Consider the following 12,409-nt stretch of genomic DNA (forward strand, 5'->3'; position numbering starts at 1 on the left):
ACAGAAGTATTATTATGTACGTGAAATAAATGTAATTCAGAAAGAAATATCAATCATTCAGCAAATCAGAAATTATATTATTCTATTCATGTACTTTTTGGCAAAACACAGGTATAGCCGTAAGATTAAAACAATTATAAAATGAACTCAACATTGTGGTCAATGGTCCTGCAGATGTAACAATATTTGTATTTGAAATGTAAATTATACATAGTACATACCACCATCTCCAAATTAAAAAAAAAACCCACCACAATACCTAAAATGCGTAAAATATTAAATTTAATTTTTGATTTTTTTATTTGGAATTTTTAATCATACGATCAGCAGATCTGTGGCTGAAAAATATAGACAAAAATCAACACTTATTGTATATTATTTAATGTATTTCAAACGTTTGTTTTAGCATTTAAACAGAAGCTTATTGTATACCATAATTCTATAAATCTAAACGGCAGCGATATCAATTTACATTAACAGATATACACAGTTGACTGTTCCTCTGGTACTTTCATCCATCTTTTGACACATACTGATAGTCCTTCAAACATACAAAGTGAATTACAATATCTCAAGTACAAAATCATGTCGATTCTAAAGAACATACTATCAATCTTTTATAGGTAATGTAAATGCGGCAATTCAACTGACAGCAACTCCTTACTTGCAGACATTTGTATCCCATGATACGTATAACGGAACAACATATTATCCAGAAGAGTAAGTTGATCCAATGATTAATTATTTAATATCAAATAAAAAATGTACGAAACAATATTTTTTTCTTGTACATTAAACTCCAATTAAAGCGTTCTATTTACTAAACAAGGTTATCAGGTATGTAAACCCTTATCATTATCATGACTACAACATCCGAAGATGCCCCTGGGTTTCATTTTACAGAAATGTCTATCAAAAATGAATACCCGATATTTTTCTTTTAATCGAAAAATCATGACAACAGCATAAAAGTTTCTTTTAGAGAGAACAATCACTGTCTTCGTATTTGAATTTTGCTTCAAGTATTTTCCTGTTTATGTTTATTTTTATGAGAGATAAATACCAAATACCAAATTATCAGCCGTGGGTTTTTTGTTTCACCTTAAGGTGTCTGACGGTCTCATTTTGGAATGGTGTACGTCAAAATGTAAAAAAAAAGCATTATATACATGAGTATTTTCGAATTAGTTTTGGATAAGAGTTTTTGTTTTTCAATATAAATGGTACTTATATATATAGTTGATTTTTCGTATATCAGAGTAGAAAGAATATCTATGTTTTTTTTTTGTTTCAGAAAGTATTCTCGCGACTGGTTAATTACAGGACAAATTCCTAATTACACGATCACAATCGAATTCTTAGCATGTGTTTTGGAGACGGGTAACAATAAAGGAGTTTGTATAGGAGACAGGATATTTATTTATGATGGTATGTATTTGTTTTATTTGCCTACTGAACGGTCACCCCTGTTTCATTGCTGTTTGTTTCACATCAGTTTTTTTCTTTAGCACAAGAAACACAAGCTCACAAAATGTGTTTTTATGCCCTATATGTCATTGTGTGGTAAATGAATGTAAACCTTAAACAGCTATTTTGATTTTAAAGTTATCGTAAAAGTTAAGTGTTAGGTGTTAAGTATTCTAAGTCACGATCACTTTTGTAGATTTAGTACCTTGTAATCAATCCAAAAATGTACCTTTTCCTACAATGCAGTATGTTGTTTGGTTGTACAAGTATACTACAGCTACTGAACGGTCTGAATACAGACCAAGACGATCTTGACTTAAAAGGCCTATTATTTTAAAGTTATCCCATTTTGTTTGATCGCATAATAAAATATACACGCAAGGATCAATCGATTCGTTTTAATGTGATGTTATATATAATATATACATAATGTACCCTACATTTTAGGTGACATAACCTAAAATACAATACTCAAATATTTCCCACTGGACAGCAATGCATTTCAATGTTATTAATTTACAAGTCTATTTACAGAGCACGTAAACTATGAGAAATATTGTTCTTATAATAAAAAAAACACATCTTAACACTTAACATATTGAATTCTACCAAATATTCTTCTGATACTAGTAATCATTTACAAAATTTGATACAACTGTCGTACAAGTGAGAGATGTAGCGCTATAAAACCAGGTTCAATCCACCATTTTCTACATTTGAAAATGCATGTACCAAGTCAGGAATATGACAGTTCTTGTCCATTCGTTTTTGATGTGTTTTGTTATTTGATTTTGCAATGTGATTATGGACTTTCCGATTAGATTTTTCTCTAAGTTCAGTATTTTGGTGATTTTACTTTTTACAGGTCATTCCATTCCAACTAATAATAGCATTATATTAGTACACTTAAAGCAAAGCGTACAGTAACATTATACAATAAGCTTATTAAAACAAATAGTACAGACATGCTCAAGACATAGTTTAAGCACAAACCACACATATAAACAGAATACAAAACATTCACAATACATGAGACAAAAGGTCCTAGTGGATCCTGCATATACAATATGGAATCTTCTACATGATATACGAACAGTATGGTTCAAATATCTGTAAAACACATATTAACCTAACGATTTGTGTTTATAGTTTACGTATTACGTATTAAATTATCAACTCATTTAAAAGTTAACATATGGCTTAACGTACAAATTACTATTAAATCTCTTTACAACTACTTTTTTCACTAACTTTAGTATGTAATTTTATTGTTTACGGCTTAAATACTTACAAAATGATTTATTTGACTGTGTCAATTTATATAAACTGATTTAAACAATATGTACTATACATTTATATGTTGACACCTTTTACTCTGAAATAATTCATTATGACTGTACATACAAAATCATCTATTCAATCCATTATATCAGTAGCTATATATAGTTTGGTATGAATGTGAAATATTAAGTAGAGAAAACCGACCTTGTTATAGAATCAAAGAAGTCAACAAATATGAAAATATCAAGGCAACAGCACACAACTTTTCAATACAAAGTATAATTCGATTATAACCTAAAAATTAGTATCCTTCCATACTAATACCTCTAGTCTCATTCTATACTAAAAACCTCTTAGTTGGTTGGTACAGTGTTGGATACAGCTGTGTTAGTCAGTTACTTTCCTTGTAGTCAATACAATATTGAATATAGGAAATTTGTCTTAATAGAAAAGACAACAGAGGGTACTTAATGAGGGGCGGGGTGGGTATGAACACGGAAGGGAACAAGCTTAAGTAAACCTATGCTGGAGGGAACACCTGGAATAATAATAGGAAAAAGGTTGCACGGAAATTGAAATGAGAAAAAAATGAAGCGCGAGAAATAAAATCGTAAATATGAGGTAACAAGTACTAGCAGTTATGACTCAGCCGTTCTTAGAGATAATGAATTCATTATCAATTAGCATGATGACCCTGGGGTCACCTTTTAGCTTCCGAAAATTTCATCGGATTAAAATAAATATTCATAGTAATTTGATGGCAATTATTAATATTCTGAGAAAACATAATTTAAAACTATTTCCGGTATAATTTTTAAATAAGTGCGAGTTAACTTCTTAAATGCGAGTCACGTACAAGAAATTAAAAGTACCGACAAGAAACACCAAAAAGGAATAAGGGGAAAGATAAAGCTCGCACGTCGAACCAAACACGAAAAAAGGAGAAATAAAACGTCAAAACATAAAACATGTGAAATAAAAAGGCAAAAAATGTTGCACGAAAATAACCCTTAACCACCCTTAAAACAGAAAATAACAAAATCTGAAAAAATATTCACACCAATAGTATATTTAACCAATCAAGCAAATAAGACCGCACATATGAGTACAACCAGTATTACACATATAAGTTCTGATCCCGAGGAGTGAAACATTTAGTTTATTTTCGATATATAAGTCATATCCCAATTATAATTTCATCTATTACAACACATCTTTGTTCAGTATCATGTCTATTACCCAACGGGCAACAATATTTTTTTCAAGGTAAAACATGTAGTTATAATGTAATTCATGTTTTTTATTAGGCAAATATTAAACAGTTGATACTAGTAAAAATACTAACATGTTTCTATGGTATAATATTTAAACAGATTACAGGTTTTAATTTTAAATATATTTTTTTCACTGTGGTAAGTTGTTTAGGGCATCGTTGACGGGAAGTTAATATCCAAATGAGTATATGGTAAATCAACTAATTTGGTCTCGTGTGTTGATAAGTCAGACACTACATTTAAATATCAAAACGGATACTGGCAAACTACCTTCGACTGTTTTCATCACAGATTGCGATTAAGTTAACTATGCTTGAATGTTTTTAGTCATCCTCGTAAGTAATTCATTATCGTCGCTATTTTCTCTTTGCGAAAGTCTACATATCTTCTCATTCATATACAGCATATTGTGTGAGAAGAATAGTAGACTTTCTAGTAAATGGTTTTCATTTTTTATTTTACAGGCTCAAACGCAAACTCAACTCTAATTAAAGATACTTGCTGTGGAATTGGTGACACCGACCCGTTTAAAGTTGAAAGCACGGATGGATTTATGTATATTCTTTTTCAGACTGATGACACAATTGGCAGGGAAGGTTTTCAAATAAGTTACATACTCGAGGGATTACCACCGACAACAGCACGTATTACCACAACTGAACCTATATTTGAGGGAACATCAATGACAACAACACGTGTCACTACAAGTGAACATTTACTGAAGGGAACACCAATGACAACTGAAAATGTCAGAAAAAGTCAACCTATACCGGAGGGAACACCTACGACAACAGCACGTATTACCACAAGTGAACCTATACTGGAGGAAACACCAATGACAACTGCACGGGTCAACACAAGTCAACACATACTGGAGGGAACATCAATGGCAACAGAACGTGTCACCACAAATGAACATATACTGGAGGGAATACCAACGACACCAGCATGTGCCACGACAAGTAAGACAGTCATTAATTATGTTCATTACTTACAACATATCTCTACATCTAACTGACCCTTATACAAAATAAATTGTTCTAAGTCATGCAAAGATACAAAGGATTTAAGACGACGTATGCAGAAGAACAAAAGGACGTAAAGAATGACTATACCACGTACAACAGTAACCCCTTTGTTCTGACATGAAATATTATGGTTATAGTGATTTGCTGTCAATTTGGTATGTCATATGTGAAATTAAATACGTTGCCTACCTTAGGCGGACGTAGTCAAAGTTTTCTTTTGCACAATATTTTATAGTTATAAGTGTTGTAAATTGTTGCTTGTCTGTTGTTTATTGTCAGTAAAGCATAGTGTTTTTAATTTTTGTCCCCATCTTATTTGCTTCCTAATTTGGTATCGTATCTTTTTTAAATTTAAAGAGATTACTGTTGCACTGTATTGAAATTTGTCCTTCTTTTCCATTGAAATTCGACCACGACGTTGACCTTAGAACTATCTTCGAAAAGCAATGTAGGAAACTTCAAGAAATTTGGAATTTCTATGTACATTTTTAAATATAATTTTGACATCCACGAAATCTACGTGGTGCAAGCTTTCAGCAAACATAAGAGTAAATCAAATGAGTTTTATCGACTGTATCACCAAGTTACAACAGTAGTACACTTTCAATCCTTTAAGACAATGTCAAAGTACAGTTACATCTATTTTACATTAAATGGAAGAAAGAAGGATTTGTCTTGTTATCTTTTTTTTGCATTTGAAAAAGCGTTAAAGATTACTTACATGTGTTCTATTCAACCAACCTTTTTTAAATTGTTAGTGGGTCAGTAATGTTCATCTTTCGATTATATAACTGTATATATGCTGTTAATCTTTTTAAAATGGGATGTTAACAAAACTTCAATATGTAAATGGATAATGTCTTTTATATCACGTCTGTTTAAACAAAACATCTAATTGTTGAGACCAACCTGTGGAAATCACAGTAATAGAACGTTTAAAACTAGTTATCATTGCAACACGTTATTGTATTAATAATTTGAAAATTAAAAAGTTCCTATAAACTTGACTATAGCTTTTCGATTTCACTTCTCTTCCTGATAGTTCCAGAAACACATAAAACATTTTCCATATTTACAAATATACAAATAGAACATAACATTTTTTTGTTTTAAGTTACAATCTAAAACTATTAAAATGTAATTATCACTCTCCCGTCCATATCATCAACTTCTCAGTTCGTAGAAAGTACATAGATATAAGAAGATGTGGTGTGAGGGCTAATGAGACAACTCTCCAACCAAATAACAATTTATAAAAGTAAACCATTATAGGTCTATGTACGGCCTTCAAAACGTAGCCTTTGCTCACACCGAACAACAAGCTATAAAAGGCCCAAAATTACTAGGTAAAACCATTTAAACAGGAAAACCAACGGTCTTAGCTATATAAAAAACGAGAAACGAAAAACACGTATAAATTACATAAACAAACGACAACTACTGTACATCAGATTCCTGACTTAGGACATGTGCAAACATTTTCAGCGGGATTAAACGTTTTTATGGAACCAAACATTCTTCCTTTTTCTGAAACCATAGCATAAAATCAACTTAGCTGTATCATGTGTATTTGGCAACACTTTTAGGAATTTTCAACTTTGTACTTTATTTGGCTTTTTGTTTTTAAAACTTTTTTGGATTCGAGCGTCACTGATGAGTAGACGAAACGCGCGTCTGGCGTATATACAAAATTTAGTCCTGGTATCTATGATGAGTTTATTCACAACATAGAAAAACACACAACATGCATTTATTTGTTTATAACTTAAATTGCGAATGAAAATCATCAATGTGCCAAAGAGACAACAATCCGACCGAAGAGTAAAAACAGCCCAAGAAAAGAAGTAAGAAAACCCCGCACACGAAGGCGTGCTTCAATTAGCCCCAAAACAATAATGTGTACTAGTTCAGTTATAATAGAGGCCACACAAAACTCCAAAACATAGAAATAAACTAAAATAAAAAATTATACAAAACTAACAAGGGCTAAAAACTTCTGACTTTGAACAGGCACACAATTGCGACCGGATTAAACATGTTTGTGGGACATCAACACCCCTCTAGAGCTCTAGCCAATGTAAAACAATCACACAGTAATACGTACATGTACGTTTATTTAAACTCGGTTTAAAAAAGTCCGAGTTTGATGTCAAAATATATTTGGAAAGAAACTAAGCACACTGATTATTATACATAAATTATCAAAGGACTACTAGCAGTAACTGACATGCAAGTTCCAGACGTGAATTAAACTAATTGAAATATTATTACTTAATCATATGAATATCAAGCACAAACTGTACTTTTTCGATTAACAAGCATTTGGCAGATGTTGTAATAATGATAACCGCCATGAATTTCACGCAAATACTGTAATATCATTTATTAAGTATCAGCATAATCCTATACCAATGTCCTTGTAAAACGGAAAGCAAAACATTTATGATAATTTCGAATACTCATGGTGTATGGCTTCGGAGGGAAGGCCGCACTAACTTTTATGAAATCATATTTATATTTTCAGGCACAAACAATGATAGTAAATTACCAATCTATGTAGCTGTTGGATGTGCAGCAACAGCTGTGATAATTATTTGTGCTGTATGTTATATCATATGGAAGAAAGCCAGCAGCAATAAAATCAAAATCATTACTGTTGAACAAAAAACATAAAAAAGACGAAATCCTTTTTGTATTTCTGTTTATTAATAGTAGTTATATAATGTGTTGCCAATAGTGTAGGGTATTAAAATTAATTATAACATTATAATGAGCTTTGCTATAATTGAAATGACATGTAGGGCATACGTCAGTGAAATATGATCCAACGACATACAAAATAAATAACAAAAAATAGATGTCAGTATACAGTCTTCAACACCAGACATGTGTCGTAGTTATCGTAATGTCATTTTAACCTTTTAATTACCTTAATCTATATATGTTGTGATGGAACTAAACAAAGAACATCACTAAACTAACGATCATGTTGAACTTGCTTTCATTAAAACGAACATTTTTTCCGTTATTGTTATTTCCTAAAAACAGTGTTACTGTAATTCTAGTATGACAAAATACACTCTTTGAAGTAATGAATTTTTTGTGTGTGTTTGTCCTTATGTTACTAGATTAATGGCGTCTACCAAATAGATCTTTTTTCAAAAACTTAAAATTGTAGTGAATATCATATATTACTAAGATAGTGACTCAAAATATTGTTTTCTCCGTCGATGATGTTGGATATATGTCTGTTGTTAAGATTGGATTATGGGAATACTTTGCGTGCGTTGTTGGTAAACATTTATTTTTTTATCATATTCACATTATTTTGCTCTAATTAGTTATCTACTATATACCAAAAGCAAATCAGATTGTACTGTACTGCTATAGTTAAGATTCTTTGATTTCTATAAAAGGAATCAATAGATACAAGGCAGAGAAATATCGAACAATATCTCTTACATGCATCTGCTGTAAACTAATAGAACACATAATACCAAGCCATATTATAAAACATGCAGATATCCACAACATTTTATATCCATTTCAACACTGATTTCGTAGCAAAAGATGATATCACCAGCAACATGAGCGCAGGAAAGCAACACATGTACTTGTTGTTAATTTCTGTGTTATTTTGGTCTCTTGTGGAGAGTTGTCTCATTGACAATCACACCACATCTTTTTTTTTTTATAATTATGAATTTTCGAAAGCTTTTAATAATATTAGTCAAAATCTACTCAGACAAGATCTTCAACCTTGTACTTGTTTGGCTTTATACATATTTAAATATGAGCATCACTGATGAGTCCTATGTTGACGAAACGCGCGTCTGAAGTTATCAATTATAATCCTGGTAACTATGCACATGTTTTGGTGATTTAAAATGTCAATGTACTACCCATCAGTAGGAAAAACAACACAATTGCAACTGGAAACAGTCAACATGGTAATAGTCTTGTGTCGGTCAGCAGTGCAAAATGACAGGGCTGTATATTTACAACAGAGCTCGGTTGGAATTACGACGTATATATAAGAAGACAAATCGAACAATTGGTTTCTTAGAATGAAATTTTGTATCTTAAGACCGCGACTGACAGACTTGAGAAGGTCCAAAGAAGAGGAGCTCGCTACGTATCCAACAAGCATCATATCCACTCCAGTAATAGCATGATGATACAACGCATTTAATGGACATCTCTAGAACAAAGAAGGAAAGAAGAAAAACTCACAATGTTATACAAAATAGAAAACAACAAAGTGGCCATGTCAAGGGAAAGTCGTCTAATACCACGAAAAGACAAAGCTGAACTAAACTAAAAAAAAATGGGGGAGGGAAGTGGTCTAGTATGCGCACTAATTACAGGGCAGTATAATCAGTTCGTTGATTGTAGCCATTATCTGGCAGAATAAAAGAAACTACCGCGGTACACAAATAAAATGACCTACATGTGGCAATACCTCTATAGCTGCCTGGTTTGACTTGTATGCAATACGTTTGTCTGACGAATAGTCTTTATTACGTACATGTAGGCTTGAAATTGCAAGTTGATTACATAGAATTCGAAAAAAATAGCATGATCATAGTAATGATCATTATATAAAGATTACATAGATATAGGAAGATGTGGTGTGAGTGCCAATGGGACATCTCTCCATCCAAATAATAATTTATAAAAGTAAATAATTATAGGTCAATGTACGTCCTTCAACACAGAGCCTTTGCTCACACCGAACGATTAGCTATAAAGGACCCCAAAATTACTAGTGTAACACCATTCAAACGGGCAAACCAACGGTCTAATATGTACCGATTTGTAGACTTAGTGTCAAATGCTCAAATGTTAACATTAACTTTTCAATTGTTAAAGACTTTATAGCGACCCCAATGTCTTATGGTCTACCTGTTGTGAGGTTTCTGTCTCATTGACCTATATACCAGATCTCATTTTAAAACAATATTACAAAAACAAAAATGGGAGTGAAAAAATAAAACATTGCTTCAAAATGATGATTAAGACAATAAAATGTTGAGGTCATGTCAAGTTATTTATCATTTTAGTTTTTTTTAAGTTATTGTTAATCATACAGGTTATAACTTCTGACATGCTACTACTGATAGACACCACCTGTATTTTATTTTTGTACCGGTATGTACCAATAAGAATACTGATTTGTTCATAGGTCATGTAAATAAAAAAAGAGTATAAAACTGTCAATCTTGCAAGCAAAACAAGTCAGAAATGTTTGTTTGCCTCCATTGTATTGTTGACCTTTGATAAGTATTTTTAAAACAATAACATGAATAAGAACATTAATTTACTTTCTAATGTTTAGGGGTTAAATTGTCAGATGATATTTAATGAATTTGATCTGACACATTCGGTTTGATACGATATATACATAAGATTATTTTATTCTACGCATACAAAATCTCTGATAAATAAAAAAAAAAAGGTTTTTACTTTTTCTTTTTTCCCTTGTTAAACCTCAGTAGGATTTGGAAAATAATTTAGCTAATAATATATATATAAAAGATCTGCTGGAACATCAATTAAAAAGGTAAGATGATCGTTTTCTTTCCTTTTTTTAGATTTTGGAATAGTGAAAAATAGATATTTTGTCACAAAACAGTTTTATGAACGCTAAGAACTTTTAACATTATATTACTCAGATCAATCATGATAAACGTAACTTTGTCTTACATCTTTAAACATATAATCATACTAAAGATATGATACTCTCTGGTGAAATAGTTTTAGCATTAATTTTTAAGTGACAATAAATAATGATAATTTTGCACATTCATGAATACCAATGTTAATCGTGATTTTTCAACTTGACAAAGTATCTCTTTTATGTAAATCTTAAGTTGGACCACAAACAATGTTATCATGAATCTATCATACGGTATCCTGGTATCTCTTTCACGAAATTCTTTCTTATAGTCATATTCTTTCAGTCATTATATTTTTCCTGAAAGTTCAAACCATGTGATCAAACTTCTTTCGAAACGAACTTACTAGTGTTGTATAAAAAACGTTTTATTCTTTAATTAATTAGTTTGTGCTTTATGCCACTTTAAACACAATTGGGATTTTTCTTGGTTGTAGATTTTATAGCTGGAGGAAGCAGGAGTGCCCGTAGAGCCACACTTCCTTCGGTAAACAAACTGACAATCCTAGTCATCTATATTGGTGTCGAGTGCACCTTCCGAGGTTGGGTTTCGAACTCACAACCAAAGTGTAGTAAGCTAGTGGTACATTATACTAATCAGACTATTCTGTCACTTTTAGACTTAAAGGAAATGAATATGCTGTATCAATGAGTGCTACACTATTATTAAATGCATAAGGGGGCAACATTGTAAAGTGTTTTTATTGCTTTTCCCCGAAGTCACTTTTTTTACTTTTTAATTGATCTGATGAAGACTCAAAGGGGCACTCATATTGATATCTTCTGATTTGATAGGGTCCCTAGCATTGTTTTGGCTTATGGAGTTTAAAATATATTGTCCTCGAGCACCATTGCAGAAATATTAGTTGTTGAAATGAGCAGATGCAGATCTGGTGCAGTAAAACTAGTACTTCATCGTTTATTTTATCATCTATTCAATACTAACTAATCTAGTTCCCAGATTTAATTACGACACTTATGTAACAATCATGAAAGTATTTACAGCCAAATGACATGAGTGTATAGGTAAAGGTAATATCTTTGGTAAGCCTACTTGCTACTTTTCGTTTGAATTGTTTTGCATTTGACATTTCCAGGGCCTGTTATAGCTGACTATGTAGTATGGGATTTGCTCATTCTTGACCAATAGTTAATTTCTGTATCATTTGGTCTCTTGTGGAGAGTTGTCTTATTGGCAATCATATCACATCTTCTTTGAAATATTATGATTCTAATGACAATATAAATGATTTTATTTGGTATTAGCATAAGTTTAATGACACAGTTTACATAATTTCATTTAACAGAATTTAAAATGAACTAAAACGATAACATTTCTACGATCCAAAAGTTTTAAAAACTTTAAAAACATTTGAGCAAAGTTATCGAGGAACTATACTAGGATAATACAATAGAAATCATATGGTTCATCATCACAAGTATGTTTCATTGGTGATGAAATATAAGTCTTGGATGATTTACATATAACACAAATGGTTCGATTGAACTGCAGGCTCACCAATTTCATTATAAATACCGACTACGATTGTCCCCTGTTTTTTGTGGGATTTGTGTAGCTTAGTCTCCAGATTGTAACACTGTGTCTTGTTTACTGTTGTTTAGTCATATGGTCCATGTCTTATTAACGTCATTGCGTTGTTTGTTTATTTTCTATAGTTGAA

The sequence above is a fragment of the Mytilus edulis genome, chromosome 8, assembly GCF_963676685.1.
Source record: "Mytilus edulis chromosome 8, xbMytEdul2.2, whole genome shotgun sequence".
In the NCBI taxonomy this organism is placed as follows: Eukaryota; Metazoa; Mollusca; class Bivalvia; order Mytilida; family Mytilidae; genus Mytilus; species Mytilus edulis.